Raw genomic sequence first — 17,687 nt, forward strand, 5'->3', positions numbered from 1 at the left:
TGTGAACGGAGGGATTTGTTACCGCTGTTCAAGATCACTAATATAATACAAAATGTAAAGCAGTGAAAATTAAAGAAAATGCTAAATTTAAATTTATTTGATAAAATGCTTTGGAATGTGATGCATATTAATAGCATTCATTATCAATTCAAAATGGTTAAAAGTATTTATTAATTGAGAGCTTACAGGCTTAGTTCACTTCAATAAGTAGAGAAAAAAGTCAGTTGTTTTAATATACCATAAAATTATAATAAACGATTTAAATACTTCCTCTATAAACTAAAATTCCAATATTTTTTGAAATTAATATTTTGAATATATTTAAAAAATATAATTTCATCTTTTGGCAAGTAATTTGCAAATATGTATACAAATATACATAATATAATTTAAATATTTTAGAAAATGGAGTATGACGAAAAAATCGAATTAATTAAAGATATTGTGAAATGTATGGAGAAAGCCATACAAATTGATTCAGACGATAGTGAAAAGGGTGACATATGTATGTGAAAGTCTGTCATATAATCTTTGTTTTAATTTTGAATTATAAATAAAATGTATTTCTTAATTGTCAGAACTGATTAATATATGTGATAGAGTGGCCCAAATACCCATAAGGAAAAAGAAACGACAATGGGTTAAAGTAAAGTGAAAGAGAATGAGAAAAAAACTCGAACAGAGTTGCGCAACACAAGTTGCTCGTGTGAAGGTAATGGGCGACAGCAAAAGAGAATCGCCCGAGAACTAGCAGCTTTTGTCGCCTCGTGTAATAATAGACTTTAGAGTTTATTTACAAAACACGGTGAAAAAAGTGCAATGTGTAACATACGTTAAAATATTATATAAAAGCACTGATAATACGACAAATTTGATGGGATACTTGCGCAACTTGCATAAGGCGCAATTGATTGCAAACAGTGGCGAAATGACTGACGCTAGCCAAAGAGAGCTAGATTTCGCGCCATCTACATCAAAGGTCTGGTGAGAATGTTTCCAAAAAAAAAAAAAAAAAACAAATAGCATTGATATCGATGACCTCTTTCCACCGAAACTAAAATAAAAATAGTAATTGTATTTTGCATATAATTTCCAAGACAATCAATCCATGTGTATCGTGGAAGACGAAGGTAATACTATATTGTTACCATTTTGTACTCTATTGTTAATTGTTCCATTTAATAGGTTTTAAATGTCTACATATAGAACTCACACCGCTTTACAAGATACCTTCTATAAAAAAAATTAGCAATTTTATTCTGCATAGGATTTGCAAAGACAATCAACCCATGCGTATCGTGGAAGACGGAGGTAATACTATATTACTTCCATTTTGAACTCTATTGTTATTGTTCTATTTAATAAGTTTTATATGTCAGATTTTCACTTGATGGTTGGATCAGAAATGTGAAGGCTTATCCAACATTGTTAAAGAGGAAATTTCAGAAAAGAGCAATTCACATTAATAACGGTTAGTTGCAAAATCATCATAATTCCAACAATTAGAAAGACTTTTTAAAATAAAGCCCTTGTTAGATAGTTCAAACAAAGTTGTGTGGCAAGTAATGAATTGCGGGCAGAGGCCAACAATTAAAAAAAAAATGCTAGAAAGATTTATGGAAATGCGTACTTCGATTCATGCAGTAGTAAATAAACACGTAACTGCTCCAGATATTCCTACCGCATATGATTTAAATACAGTTGGTGACATTATTTCCGTTCTCCGTCCATTAGAAGCTGCTACAAAGGAGGTCTCTGGAGACACATACGCAACAAGTAGTATATCATTCCTCTAATTCACTGTCTCAACTGCAAAATACAAGCAATGTACTTTGAGAATGCTTTAGGCCTTGCGTGCATTTTTCTGATGATATTGCATGTACATATGAATGCAGTTAGAAAAATGAGAGAAATTATGAGGGTCAATGCTATTGCAGAAGCCCAAGATATTAACATGGACTCTTCAGATAGTTCTGATAAAACGGAAAACTCGTTTCATATTTAAACAGATCATCATAAGTTAGTCTAAAAAAATTGGAAGATAAATAAACAAAATTTGTTAAACATGTCGTTGAGCTATCCATATATTTTCGCACTTGAAGGCACAATTTTCTTAATTCTATAAATTAGCTTTCAAATTAACAACTGTTGCTACATCAGTTCCATCCGAACGTTCATTTTGGAAAGCTGGTAAGACAATGAGCAAGCTTGAATAAAATTCTATATTTACAAAGCCTAGGAAAATAATATTGGGGTTTTAAAAACTAACTAAAATTGATATAGTATAAGTTTTGTTTTACTAAAATTTAACTAGAAAAAATATTGTTTTACTTTGTATTAGAGAATTTTTATAAACTAAAACTACTGAATACCATACGTTTTAAATTTTTAATAAAAATTAAAAAACAATATTTAGCAAAGCTTTCTTTAAAAACTATACGTATATATGTATACTACAATGTACATATCGTCACCTGAAATGCAAAATAACGTATCATCAAAAAATTCGAAATTGAGTGCCTTATTGATTACGCTTCACTACTTCAAATTACGTACATAATATTGCATAGATCCAACATTTCCAGGTTCTGCCCTCAGATATAAACCAGTTTTAACCAATATTAAATTTTTTTTTTCACTCATGTTCCATTTTATTTCGTGTTTCGTTCATGCCACTGTAAATTTCCGAAAATGTTGTTACGTTATTTAGCATTTCAGGTGACGATATACAATATTTCGTAAACATATGCAAATAAACAAGTGTAGCTTAATTTGCAGTTTTAACCCCACATATCGACAGGCTAACTGTCGCCTCTATTCTACAAGTACTTATAACATATACTTAGGTTTTAGAAGATAAATATATATATGTTAGCACATGTTTTGAGCTCTTGAGTCGTTTAAATTTTTATATGGATGAACAAAATTTATGTGGAAAATAAAAAAGTAGAAATATAATTTTTTGAAGGTTTCATATTTTCAGTCTTTAATAATTGTATCATAATTTTTAAATACCAATTAAATTAGTAAACTTAATATGAGCAATAATATTTTGATTTAAGCTTGTCTAATTTTATTAAATTTAAGACTTCCCTTATTCGCCAATACATTTTGTATACTTTTTCTGGAAACTAATAATATTAAACCAAATATTATTTCTTTGGAAAAATATATTGAATTATTTAGATAATGTACTTATTATTTCGTATCTTTTATTATTTAACACAACCGTCTCGCGCTACTAAATTTAAAACTACCGAAATTAAACTGCTGTCGGTATATACATACGTATGTAAATTTGTTTCCTCCTCGAAATTTTCATAGAAATGACAACTTAAAGAGGACATAGACGGGCACACATGTGCGTTCGATCTGTGTGAATTCGTTTGCCCATACACGACACACAAATCCATTTTGCGTTCGTTCTACACACAGTTAACATGTGCGACAGGCAAGCGGAACATTTCTTCGAATTTATTTCTAATGTAGCACTTTTATCTATTTCTTTGTATTTCGTTAATAAGTTATTCCAACTTTTATTTTTCTCAATTTTATTTTTATATATATTTATCACTTTTCGTTTGCCAAATTGCCAATTAATTTTTTATAAGATCAATAAATTCAGATACGAAATCTTTATTAAGGGGAGAGCCTGCTTTAGAAGCTTCAAATAATCGCTTAAATCTCTTTAAAAATTATCTAACAACAAACAAAGTTATAGATTGGAACTCTAAATATTGTCGAAGCTAGAAGGGAAATAGTGTCCGAGCGTCAGACAGATACATACAAGCATATGAGCGCTTGGGAAAAAAGCGAAAAGCGCGATTTCTCGGTTTTTTATTTTTACGATTATTTTAATTGGCGGGCAAAGTTGGAATTGGGCAAAGTTTATTATCTTTGGCATAAAATTGTCTTCTATTTAAACTAAAAAAAAACTAGAAAAGTCAAGTTTGAACATATTTTTAAACAAAATAAAGTTAATTTTTTTGGAATTTTCTTAGTTTAACTAGAAGATAAGTTATTAAAAAACATGAATCTCTTTGAATTTTTTGTTCCTGATAAATGTATATGCGAGATGCATCGGGTAATTGCTTCCTAAAGGCAGAATATCAAAGATTTCGTATTCAAAAAATTTGTGAAAGATGTTCGAATATATGACTATGAAGCCAAGAAATTTCGCTTGAATCAATTATTTCTTTCCCTCCCAAAAAAATCCTCAAAAAAAATCGATTTTTTGATGCCTCTAAAGCAGTCTCTCCCCTTAACACTTGCAATTGTCCGCGATCTTCACTGCTCGGCGACACGAGAGAAATGAGATTTTGTGCGCTCACAACGCCATACACGATAAACATGCTCGCGCACCGATCGTAAAAAATCAAACATTTTCGCGAACATGGTTCGGTACGCGAACAAGCCCATACACGGGAAAACCGCATGTTTACACATACCGATCGAACGCACATGTGTGCCTGTGTATGGCCGCTATTAGGTATCTGTCACACTGCTAAAGTGACAGTACATTGCATGCAATTAGTATGCCATATATTGCAATCTATTAGCAATGTAGAGTCTCCACAGACAAAACGTACAGTATTACAGTTAGTACACAATAAATTTTTGCCTGTCGATATGCCCCGTAAGACTGCTAAATAAAGAAAGAGAAATTTTGGCTAAAAAGATTTCCTTATTATCCTATGGCAGCGTTCCATTTCCTCATAATTGTTAGCACTTACATAAATGATGCCCACTACGAGTGCAAAAAATTATTTTTAAAATATAGATTTCTTACTTAAAATAAGCAAAAAGTATAAATTTTTTAGAATTTTTCGTCGAAATATTTTTATCCAGATCGGTATGACTGTCAGTGGCATCTGTGCTAAATGTTACAACAAAATAATAATTAGTATTTAGTATACGGGTGTTTTTCTGAAGTTCATAAAGCGCATTCAGGGATTTTTACGTTGGGTAAAATTATGCAAGAAAGAAGTTCCAAAATCACAAACTTTTTTCCAGAAACAGCGTGGAGTTAAAGTCTATGAAACAGTGTTTTCCGACTGTCAGGATCTCAAGAAACGTATCATTAATGGTGGTGAATCTGGATACCGCTTCGTCGCTTTCTGCATTGATTCTTTGTGAGTTTTTCCCCAAATTTTCAACCATTATCGTGCCGCAACCACCGTAATCATCTGATTCAGCACCGTATGGCTTTTGGCTATTCAACACTAGGGATGGCAAAATTGGTTACAGAATCGATTCTCGATTCTGACTATTTTTCTATATTTTTCGATTCTAAGAGTCGATTATCTGGGGGCAAAAATCGATTCTTTCGATTCTAATCGATTTTAAATTAAAAGGACAAAAATTTATTTATTAAATCACAAGGCATAAATTGAATGAATAATCGATTAAATAAAACACAAAAATAGTTAAAAACAATTATATTGTTTTGCTTATAAATAAGGTACAGGGAACATTACATCTCATTTAAATTTTTTTTAAATAATTCAAGTTGTTTAAAGAAGTTTAATAAAATAAGTTTTTAAATAAATTTAAAATAAGTGTAGAGAAACACCGTACTCGTGTGCACAGTCAAACACTTATATATAATAATACAAAACTTTATTGTGAATATAAGAAAAATGCTACACTTATTCAACTTTACTGGATGTTCTCAAATATTTCGTTGCTCACTCGCTGACGGTTGCTCGTTGACTGTGTCTTTGGTTGCTGCCACTTGCTTTATTTTATTTGACACTTGATGGGCAACAGAGTTGCCATCGCTTACAGTCGGCTTTCCTGACCCAATGTGGCGCCCTCGCCCATGGTGCTCTCATCTTCGTTGTCTATGTCGTCTATGTCGTCTGGATCATCTGGTGGTAACATGCACCAAGTTTTAAGTTGATCTGATGCAAATACGGCTTTGTAGTGACGTTGCATTCGCTCGGCATGAGGTAAGTCTTCAATTACATAACGATCATTTGGCAGGACTTTGGTGATGATGAATGGTCCTCTGAATCGTGGTTCTAGTTTACGTGATGTACCGGAGCTTATTGGTTCGTTTGTAGTCAATACGAGATCACCTTCGTTGTACGTCTTCGGTTGATTATGCTTTGCGTCATATAGCTTCTTGGCTTGTGCTCTTACGTCGTTTATTCGTTGAGCTGTGTCGACTCGTAGTTGCTGTAGGTCGGTGTCGTTTATCAGGTCAACATCATCGTCTTGAAGTGCCTGGATAAGTTGATTCTGCAGGATGTCTCGAGGCACGTACCCATAAAGTAGTCGGAATGGTGTACAACCTGTGGTTTTATTCGGGATGGTATTAATGCTCCATTGTATTTGACGTAATTTGTCGTCCCATCGTCTTTCGTCATCAGTAGAAGGTAGTAGCATGGATAGGATGACGCGATTTGCTCGTTCAGCGTGTCCGTTAGCATGTGGCGTCCGCACTGCGTTGAGAATATGTTTGACGTTGTTTTCATCGCAAAACTTTTGGAACGCTTTTGAAGTGAAGGCCGTTCCTCGGTCGGATATGATACGTTCAGGCATTCCTAGATAGCTCGTGATCTCAAGCAATATCGGAATTACCTGGCTTGTTGCGGTACTCTTGACTGCTCGTAGGATTGTGAATTTGGTAAATGAATCTACAATTACCAACACATGCTCGTTGCGTTTTGAACTTTTTGAGAACGGACCCAAATGATCAATGTGTATTGTCGTGAACGGTATTGGCTTAACGTTGTCGTAGTGATATCGACCCTCACGTCGTCCGCCAGGGGTTTTATTTAAAGCACAACCCACACATGAGTTGATGTAGCTCTTTACGTAATTGCGCATTCGAGGAAACCAGAAGAGATTGAGAATTCGTTTCATTGTTTTGTCAACGCTCATATGACCTGCCTTATCGTGGCATTCGTGTAGTATTTGGAACCTTAATTGCTTTGGAACAACCCATAGTAGTTTGTTGTCGTGTTTTCGATATAGGCGCCCCAGTTCAACAACGTAGTCGGGATATTCTGGCTTCACCTCATTCTGTATTTCGTTAACGATGTTTCTTATTTTCTCGTATTGTAGCTGAACACTAAACAACCAATCTGCCTGGTCGATAATCATCTTGGAAATTTTGAGATCAGCGGCATCTATTTCGTGTGCATCTTCATAAGGTGCACGGCTCAACGCATCGACATGGGCCATACGAGCTCCTGGTCGATGTTGAATTTCAATGTCGAATTCTTGGATTCTCAACCACCATCGGGCAATGCGTGGTATAAGCTCTCGCTTCTCCATCGTTGTTCGTAAAGCGTTGCAATCGGTAATAACTTTGATCTTCTTTCCGTATGCGTAGTATTTCTTTCCAATGATTCCACAATCGCTAATGCTTCGAGTTCATAGCTATGGAAACGTTTTTCGTTGTCTGTAGTAGAGCGACTAAAATATGAGATCGGGTGCAGTTGTCCATTCTCGACTTGCAACAAAACGCTTGCAAGGCCGATAGAGCTTGCGTCTGTATGTAGTTCGTGTTCGGCTTCGATGCGGTAGTTGACCATGGTTGGTTTCGATGATAATGCGGTTTTGAGTTCGTTGAATGCTGACTCTTGCTGTAGCCCCCTTGCGAATGCGGTGTTGTTGCGTAGCAATTTGCGTAATGGTTCAGAAATAATGGAATAACCAGCGACGAATTTTCGGAAGTAGCCACTGAGACCTAAGAATTTTCGTACTTCAGTGACATTTCTCGGCTGTGGAAAATTTACGATAGCGTTGGTTTTGACGTTGCCCGGACTGATGCCTTCAGGAGTTAGCTGATGTCCCAAAAACGTTATTGTTTGCGTGAACAACTCACATTTGTTAACGTTCAATGTGAGTCCACAGGTACGTAGTACTTGGAGTATACGAGAAAGCTTTGTATACATTTCGTCGAAAGAATTGCTGCCGATTAGGATGTCATCCATATAATGCAGCATGTCGCCCGTCTCCACCCGTCTTTGGATTTCTGCCATGAGTCTATTAAACACAGCTGGTGCATTCTTTAAACCAAACGGCATGCGTTTGAACTCATATAGACCGTCCGTCGTGATAAAAGCGGTGTATTTCCTACTATCGGGTGCCATTTTGATCTGATAGTACCCACTATTCAAATCGAGTGACGAAAAGTATCGGAAACGTTTCGCTTCGTGTAGCCGTTCTTCAATATTCGGGACTGGAAAATTCTCTTTCTTTGTTACCTTATTAATTCGTCGACAATCGATACATAACCGATCACTTCCATTCTGCTTTTTGACTAAGACCACGGAACTTGCGTATTCGGATGTCGATTTCGTGATAATATCACGCTCAAGCAACTCCTCAACCATCCTGTTGACAATATCACGCTTCGGTTCTGGGATACGATAAGGCGCTTGAAATATGGTGCGATTGCTCTCAAGTTCGATGCTAGCTTGAACAACGTCAGTTTTGCCAATATCTTTCAGCCCACTGGAGAAAACATCGGCATAGCTTGCCAGAAGACTTTGTATCTCATTTCGTTCTGCTTCATTGCTGAAATTGGACATTAATTTGGAAAAATTGCTCTCAGTTTTTACCGTTGTCTGTACTGCTCGTCTGCTTCCGAATATTGTGCGACCATTTTCAATTTTCAGCGTAGTGTTTGCATTGATGATAACATCTTGACCTATTAAAACGTCTTGTTCTAGTAACTCGTCATCAGCGATGTAGGCTTGCGTCTCGATGTTGATTCCGTCGATGGTGATGTCCTCCGCAAATGCCTTTTACTTGTAAGCAGCATTTTACGGCTTTATCGTCGATGCGCTTGGCTACTGACCTACGAATGATGCTGCATTGGCTGCCCGTGTCGATGAATGCGATATACGGTTGCGCTTTTATGTAAACTAACTTCTTGAAACATTCGTCAAGGTTGATTGCACCAAGTCGTTGTAACGTTACTGTCGTCTTCTCACAATTTCCTCCGTTTGGATGAACTTTGTTACACGTTGTACAGCGATGTCGTTTCTGCGGCAATGGACATTTGTTGGCGAAATGTCCAGGTACGTTGCAATTGTAGCATTTCAATTGTGCTTTAAATTCACCATTTTGTTTCGTTGACTCAGCATATTTTTCGTTATTGTTGTCTCGCTTACTTGGTTGATGTACTTGTGGCTCACTTAGCCCTCCGCGATTAATGAAATAGTCCTCGATGGCGTCTCTCATCTGCTTCATTGTTGTAAACTTCATTGCTGCAATGCTTTGTTGGAGTTCTCTATGTTTTAACCCAGCTCTTGCATAACGTATAATGGCTGCCTCACTCAGTTTGTAACGTATACCTAGTGCCGCCACTCGAAAACAATATTCTTTTACGATTTCTTTTGGCTTCCTCGTTGCATTGGCCATCACGAAATGAATTTCTGCCTCGTCTCGATCTGAACCAAATTCGTGTCGTAACGCATCAGCAAAATTTTCCCAAGTTGTGTGTAATGTGGGTGATGCATCCAACCACATACGTGCAACTCCTTTTAAACGTGTGTAAATAGCTAACAATAAAAATTTCTCGTCCCATCTATCTCGATCGACTCTATCAATAAATTGCTCTACCGTAATGCTTGCGTTATTCGTTGTATCAAATTCCGGCAGGGTATTTGCAATTTCTTTAACTGACGCGTGTCGCATATTCCCGTTCGTTGAAATATTCCCGTTCGCAGAAATATCACCGTTGCTTTGAATGCGTGTTGTAACGTTGTTGTTAGTTGCCACCGTGCTGTCGTCGTTCGTTGAAATAGCGTGGCGTGACTCTGAACGCCTGCGCCGCCGTTGACTGCGACTGCGCTATCGTTGCTATTTGCGTTTTGTACCGTTTGTACCTCTTTCATGCTAACTGTACCAGTCCCGTTGTTTTGCGCTTGTAGCAGCTGCGCCATCATCTCGCGTAACTGCTTCATCTCCTGCTGCAGTTGTGCCACCGTTGACATCTCGGATGACTCCTCCGTAACGTTGATCTCTTGGATGTCCACCTCGTCGGACTCCTCATATGCGCTAAGACGTTGCAACAACTGGTCTCGCGTGCCAGTCGTCGCTAATTGCCTTTCCCGTAGCAACCTCTTCAGTTGTTCCACCTTCAGATCACTGATCTTCACCATCGTATCGTTTTTACGTATCGTGTATATATATCTGCCGGTGCCTATAGCCCTTCACCAACGCACATACATATACTTACTATGTTTGTAGACGTGTATGGGTTTATCATCCCACTTCTGAACTGTAGAGAAACACCGTACTCGTGTGCACAGTCAAACACTTATATATAATAATACAAAACTTTATTGTGAATATAAGAAAAATGTTACACTTATTCAACTTTACTGGATGTTCTCAAATATTTCGTTTATGTTGCTCACTCGCTGACGGTTGCTCGTTGACTGTGTCTTTGGTTGCTGCCACTTGCTTTATTTTATTTGACACTTGATGGGCAACAGAGTTGCCATCGCTTACATAAGTAAAAGAACAATAAGCTAATTGTCAGTTTAAGAAAACCATACATTTTCCGGGACAGATCTTAAAAACAGAAGCATATTTAAGTGATCTGGCGTTAGCCGGCTGCGAATTTGATTCGCAGTTAGCCCAGTATGCGAAAATAAACGTTCACAAGGTTTTGAAGTCGCAACAATTGATAAGTATTTTCTTGCAATCCTCGATACGTGAGGATACTCATTTTCGATACTTTTCCAAACAAGTAATGGATCTGGTGTACTACCTCTATCTACTATCGGCCGATTAATAAATTGCCTTAATTCAATTGGTACTCCACCCGCTTCAGTAAATTTATTGTAGGAAAGTTTCTTGACCGTTTCTTAAGCGTTTTTTTATATGAAGTTTTTACATTTCCAGAGACAGGCCCGTAGCCAGCTTTTCATTTCGGAGGGGGCTGAAGTAAAAACATATATAAACTTTGAATTTTCTGTTTATTAAAAAAAACAATATAAATTCATATACGTATTACTTAAATTATTTGGTAGTTGTAACTTAAATAAGTAATATTTTTCTTTTCTTCTTGTTTGCCATATCATTAATTACTTCATCTGGATCTATTTTAATATCCCAGTGCACTGCAATAACAGCAAGTGCACTCAGCCGCTCATTGCCCATCACACTGCGTGGTAAAGTTTTTATTCTTTTTAAGGTTGAAGAAGTTCTTTCGAAGGAAGCGGTCCTCACTGGAAGAGTTGGTAAAATTGTAAGCAGATAGTGAATATTTTTAAAATACGTTGCATCGTAATGTTGCAGTAATTTCAACACTTCTATGGTTGGATCTATTGTTGATAAGCTGGCACACCACAATCGATACTCTGATTTTAATGCTGTCATTGATATTTGCTCCTCGAAGTAAATAGTTAAATTTTTTAATTCTTCGGCATTATCAATTGCAGCAAAACCTGGGAGTAGAATTTGAAATGACGAGAGTATATCCTCATTCACTAATAAACGTTCTGTCATGTTTTGAATCAGAGCATCAACGCATGGAATAAATATTGTAACTCTGAAGTGGCTTTCAGGGGTTGTGCAAGGTGGATTAGCACTAGTAGTTTGACGCGAAGTCACTCTAGGCACTACAAGATCTATGTCATAAAGATCTTTAGACATTTGTGATGCTGTTTGGAAAATATCGTTGAAAAAACCATCCGCTGTTTCTCTTATCTGGTGCAGAGTTCTTTTTAATTCTTTGGCTCGGTTCATTGCTGATACAAAATCCATAGATTTTTCTTGGAGTTACACAGACAGTGGCAGCGTTAAGCTGAACAATTGCTCACAGACGAATAGACTAAGCAAAAAATCGCTTTTCTCTACCGCTGCTAAGAAGGCTGATGCTTTAGACGAAATGGACCATGTCTTACTCGAAATTATTTCCAAACTTAGTACAATGAATTTGAAAAGCTCCACAAAGCTTATAATGCTTTCATGCCTTTCTATAAACCTTGTTTCACAAAGGCGAACAAGTCGTCTTTTTTTGCTTTCTGGTGCGTGCTTCTGTATAACGTCCTGGAAAGTTGTGTTTGCATTTGAATGGTTTCTAAATAAATTTGCTATTTCACTGACAATACCAAGGCAGTTCCGTATTGAAGGTAATGACATAGTATTAGAAAGCGCAAGGTTCAATCGGTGGCTAGCGCAATGAACATATCGTGCTTTTGGATACAGTTGTCTTATCCTGGTTTGCACTCCACTTAAATGCCCTGATATGTTTGCTGCTCCGTCATATCCCTGGCCAACCAACTTCGCCATATCAAGATGGAGATCTGTACAGCTGTTTCAGCCCTCTAGCCCCCCCCCTGGCTACGTGCCTGTCTAGAGAGCTGGATACTAAGCTTATAACTTGAAACTGGTCACTTAATTAATGGTAAAGTCGAATGTCAAGAATCGATTCTTAATCGACTCCGACTACTGAAGATCGATTCCGAAAACTCGAGTATTTTACGAGAAAACTCGATTCTCGAGTAGAATTGGAATCGAGTTTGCCATCCCTATTCAACACACTCAAACGAACTCTTTTGAATCACTCGAAGACATTAAACGTGGATTGAGGAAATGGGGAATTTCTTTGAGGGGGACGACAAAAATTTTGAAGAATAAATTATGTATTCCAAAATTATGAACAAAGTCTTATTATTTTTTGCTCATAGCAGTAGGCTCCATTGATTTTACACTTTATATATTGATAAATACATGGAGGTAATTTTTTATGGTATAAAAAAAATTTATTTCAATATATGTATAACGAAGGATTGCAGTGTTTGTAGCGCAGATGCTGTTAGATTCCTGTGCAACGGCCATATAAAACTGCTAATTTCACAATTGCCTCGAATTTGTTCGGCTTCGATATACTTATATATAGTATATATGTATATATATATATCCGTTGCTCCCCATGTCTTGTATGGCGTAGCAAATGTGGTGCGTCCTCAAAAAATCGGTTTCAAATGCTTCGAAGATAACGGGGCATCTCGACACGATAGAATTTATAGAATACTAGCTGCATTGCCGTGCACATAGCCTGTGGAGATTCCACATTGCTCATAGCTTAATAAATATAGAATACTATCTACTTTGCTATGTATAGTAAGCTAGAAGCTGTCACTTCAGCAGTGTGACAGCGCAGTTTTCATTTCTATGAAAATTTTGAAGAGGCAACATATCTCATTTGCACATATGCCGACGGCATTTTCAATTTGGCAATATGAAATTTAGAAGAGCGAGTATTAAGATGGTTGTGTTATATTATAAAAATAGAGTACATTTTCAAAATAACATTTTTTCAAAAAATTAATATTTAGTTTAATATTATTAATTTACAGAAAAATTATGCAAATGGGGTTGGGAATGAGCGAAGTCTTAAATTTAGTAAACTTATACAAGCATAAATCAATACATCATTTCTCATTTTAAATGTATTATTTTAATAAGTATGTACATATGTAAAATTTATGCCACAATTATTATATAGTAGTCCAAAAATATGAATTCTTATTTTCCCAGAAATACATTTGTAAACAAAAGGATCTTAATCCTTTTTTTTATTTTCCACATAAAAGATTTAAGCTACCTACCTCTCATTTACGAAAGTTTTATTTCCGACGGCATTTGGCAAATGATAAAATAAATTTTTCAAGAGCTCAAAGCATGCGCTACATCAGCTCGAACCTAACTACCCTACGCCTTTGCGCTAATGATTCTATCATGATAGCAAATGCCCACATACAGATTTGGCAAATAGCAATTCGTTTGACAGCTAGTATTTTATAAATTCTATCGTGTCGTAGTAAGCCAGAAACCTAGAGAGCTAGAGCTTCGGTGACGTTGATACTCATGGTATTTGTTTTTTTTTACGTTAATTTTAAGATCGATTTGTGTTATGACGTCGCTGACAGCTTGAAATTTTGCTGATATGTGTGAGTGTTTATGAGACAATAGACTGCTGTTCTCTGTATAGTCCAGATCTTCCAAATGGTGTTTCGCAATCCAAAAACTTACCTTCGTTTACCAGGCTTGCCGCATTACAAGGTTAACCACCAAGTTAAGTAAGAGCGGTGATAAAACAAAGCCTTGTCATACACCGGTTTTCTTTTATTCTACTCCGACGCCATTATAATAGTTCGAAGAAAACTCTTCTGTAAGGGAGATAACTTTTTCTGCCTCTTTTGCATTTGAGTTCTCGCTAATTAGCGCAATGAATGACGAAGCCACCGGAAGAATTATAGGTACCTGTAATAGCTCGTTTGATATTACCATCGCCAGTGGTGGTGTGATAAATTACATAACCTGGAGACCTATGCTAACTCTCGTATCAAACGACCTGCTCATCATTATTTCGATCGAAAACATTCCCAACTTTATTTCTGTGGACAACCGTACCTTCGTTAACCAATTGCTACGTACGAACGTCAATTCCGCAAGGTGATCGCGGAGCTCCGAACCGATTTCCCAGCCGGTATGAAGCGAACGGTAGCAGATGTTTTAGCTAATTAGCATAACACCGAGTTGAAATTCAGTTCAACTGCCAACCTCTGCGGACCCGAAGAAATGAGCGATCGTTTTTAGTCGACAATTTACACTTTACCCTTCGGTAAAGGAAACAAAACGATGTTTTAACCGCTCGCTGCGCAAAATGCCAAAAAATTGCGCACTTTTATTGGGTTTTTCTTCCCTTTTTTGTTTAATTTCCTCAACCACCAGAGGGAGTTTCTATCACCTCGTCCACTAATGTTTGCACGACAATGACGTCGGGCAATGGAATCGATTACATGTGCTTAAAAGTAAATGGCTATCTCTATGACCTCTCTCGTTTCTGGGCTGCACGAAACCTAGCACTCTCCCCCACCAAATTCACAGGCTCCATATTCAAAAACTCGACCTTAATATTGCACTCGATTGCGTTAAAACTGTTAATAACCCTAAGATTTTAGGTGTGACACTCGACAAGAAACGTTGTTGGCAACATTAAAGCCAATCGGCCGGTACTTAACTACGTCCCACCAATATGGTGAAACATGTTTAAACACTGTGGTTCTATAGATGCTATAACGGGATGCCTCTTGATATCTCCGATCGATTATCTGCACAATGAGGCAAGGAGCATAACGACTCCTCTCCAAGCAATTTCTGTTGGGATGTTTCGTAGAAACTACCTCTTGCATCTCCGGCTAACCCTACACATCTGACACCCCTCTCGGTAGGGTCGACTACGACGAAACAGCAAGTTTCCTGGGCCAAACGTTAGATGACCTCGACCTCGAACTTATCTGAACCTTACCACCCTATTGAGGCTAGATAACACCATCAACATGCAATGCCAATTCCCCAGGTTTTTTGTTAAGTTGCTTAAACTGCAATTTAGCAAAATAATATTTAAAACATAAATGATAATAGTAATTAAATACATACATATGAATGGTTAATATTTAACGATATTTGTTAGCATATGCAAATATCATTGCTCATATTTAATAAATAACTTTAATAAACATTATACAACAAGTATTTAAGTCTTAAAATATTGTATTCAACGAAAATTTATTAAAACCATTTATTGATTAAGAGCTAAAAAGCTTAAATCCTTTTATTGGGTATTGAAAGTTCAAAAGTCAATTGTTCTAATATACTTTAAAAAGATTTAAATAGTTTCTCCATATAATAAATAACCACTATATAGTAGTTTTTATTCGTACTAAATCTTGGGTGTTTTAATTTAAAATGCCTAAAAATTTTTATTTTGTTCGATCTGGCCATAATGGAAAATGTTATAAAAAACGCTTATTTTGAGGCGCTCTCACACTGGAATAAGTTGGGCATCCCATTATCCCTGCTACCTACCCGACGTTATTTAGAGAATGATTGTTTCATGAAATCAAATCCATACAGAAGAACATTGCTAACACGTGCAAGCGAATGTATCAAAATTTCTGGTTGAGTGACAATTAGATTATAAATCGACAATTTGAGATTTGAAAAAGAATCTATATTATATTTCAGCAGGTTGAAATTATTTTACATACGCAAAATATGAAGCTCCAACCCGTGTGGCGCAAAATTCAGAAGATGCTATAAATTTTGCAATTGACCTCTAATGTCAGTTCTGTTTTGACATTTGTGTAGTAAACACATGCGAAATACACTTAAATAAACAATGATACGCTGCATTGCGTGCCACAACCGATATGCTGAAGGATGCATTTCCCGGGCGCCTAGACTTCTTTTTGTGGGGCTTTTTGAAGTCGCGGGTTTATGTTAAAAAGCCTCAGACTCTTGCACCTCTTAAAGACAATATCCGTCAAGAATGTGAGGACCTATCGCCGGAAGTTCTGGCCAAAGTGATGGAAAATGCCATAAAAAGGGCTCAAATGACAATCCACTGTGGCGGCGACCATTTACATGATATAATATTCTCGACTTGATGTAAAAAAAGTTAAAAGACCAAATAATATATATTCTTGATTTGATGTAAAAAAATAAAAATAAAAATAATCCACAAGCAGAATCAAAGTTTTTCATCTTTTAAAAAAGTTTTTCATTTTCCAAAAAACATCGGAAAGTAATTTTTGCGCCACCTGTTTTAAATCTACAAATAACAAAAGAATCAGCTGTATTCCACAAATTTTATACAGCTGGCTTTTCCCCACCACATCTGATGTAACTATGTAGGCTAGTGCCCCATATTTTTTGGATGTTCAGTTTACTAGGAGATCTATTCTCACTTATATAACAAATACAGTCCTAAATCAATCTACTTTCAATATGTCCATTTAAACAAAATCAGGTACACTTCATGTATATTAACAACATTAAAAATATTAGTCAAAACACAGTTGAAATAATTTAAACAAAAACAAAAATATATATCTATATAAATAAAAATGGATCGCCAAAATGTATGTACGCTCATAACTTTAATACGACTGAACCAAATTTGATAATTATTTTTTTAAAATGGTTGTTGAGGATCAGGGATGGTTTATGCGGAGAAAAAATTTCGAATAATTGCCGGAAAACCCCTAAAAACAGCCCCTTTCTTTTTCCCATACAAACGAATGAATGTTTGTTTATTAGTAACGCTAAGGGAACGACTGACCCAATTTTGGTGAAATTTTCAGAAAATGTTCCATATGGATCGGGGAAGATTTAGAAATAAAAAAACCTGTATGCTTTTCGTGAGGAAAAATCGGAAAATTGGATAATTCCAAAAAGTTAATTCTTTCCATACAAATTTTTTTTTCAATTTTGTTGTTTTGTTTTTCAATTATTTAAATCTTTCAAATTTGGCGTTTGCCTGAAAATTTTTTAAAAATTATTCAGTGAAAATGTTATGTGTTTTTCACACAAAGTGATCAATTACAGATTGAAATTTGTAACGATGCCATGAAGAGGTCGCGCTAATATCGGTCGGCGTTCTTTTTGGCATCAACATAAGACACACGAACGAGTACTCCCAGGATGCGATGATATACGTGCGGTATTATGGGTCGCGATCAATCAGAAAGCGATCGTCACGATGTCATAGCAAGACTTTTCAACAGCTTCGACGGACATTATCTTGAAGCAACGCATGTATGGTGCTGTTAGATGCTAGATGTACTCTGTTGAGTGGCAAAAGAGAGGTTTGCCGCACGCATACATTCTTCTTTGGATGGTGGAAGGTGGTTACACCATATAAA

The 17,687-nt window shown here is 36.3% G+C and overlaps 1 protein-coding gene and 1 long non-coding RNA gene across 12 annotated transcripts in view; one reads left to right on the plus strand and one right to left on the minus strand.

Moving 5' to 3' along the window:
• Positions 1 to 17,687, minus strand: part of LOC105225538 (tubulin polyglutamylase TTLL5) — a 274,158-nt gene that overhangs the window by 88,083 nt on the left and 168,388 nt on the right. The gene's annotated exons all lie outside the window — the stretch shown is intronic.
• Positions 851 to 1,808, plus strand: LOC125776817 (uncharacterized). The gene is made up of 3 exons (XR_007421993.1): positions 851 to 1,130; positions 1,186 to 1,311; positions 1,380 to 1,808. It is a non-coding gene; the product is annotated as an uncharacterized LOC125776817 (long non-coding RNA).

Source organism: Bactrocera dorsalis, chromosome 2 (genome assembly GCF_023373825.1).
Source record: "Bactrocera dorsalis isolate Fly_Bdor chromosome 2, ASM2337382v1, whole genome shotgun sequence".
Classification (NCBI taxonomy): domain Eukaryota; kingdom Metazoa; phylum Arthropoda; class Insecta; order Diptera; family Tephritidae; genus Bactrocera; species Bactrocera dorsalis.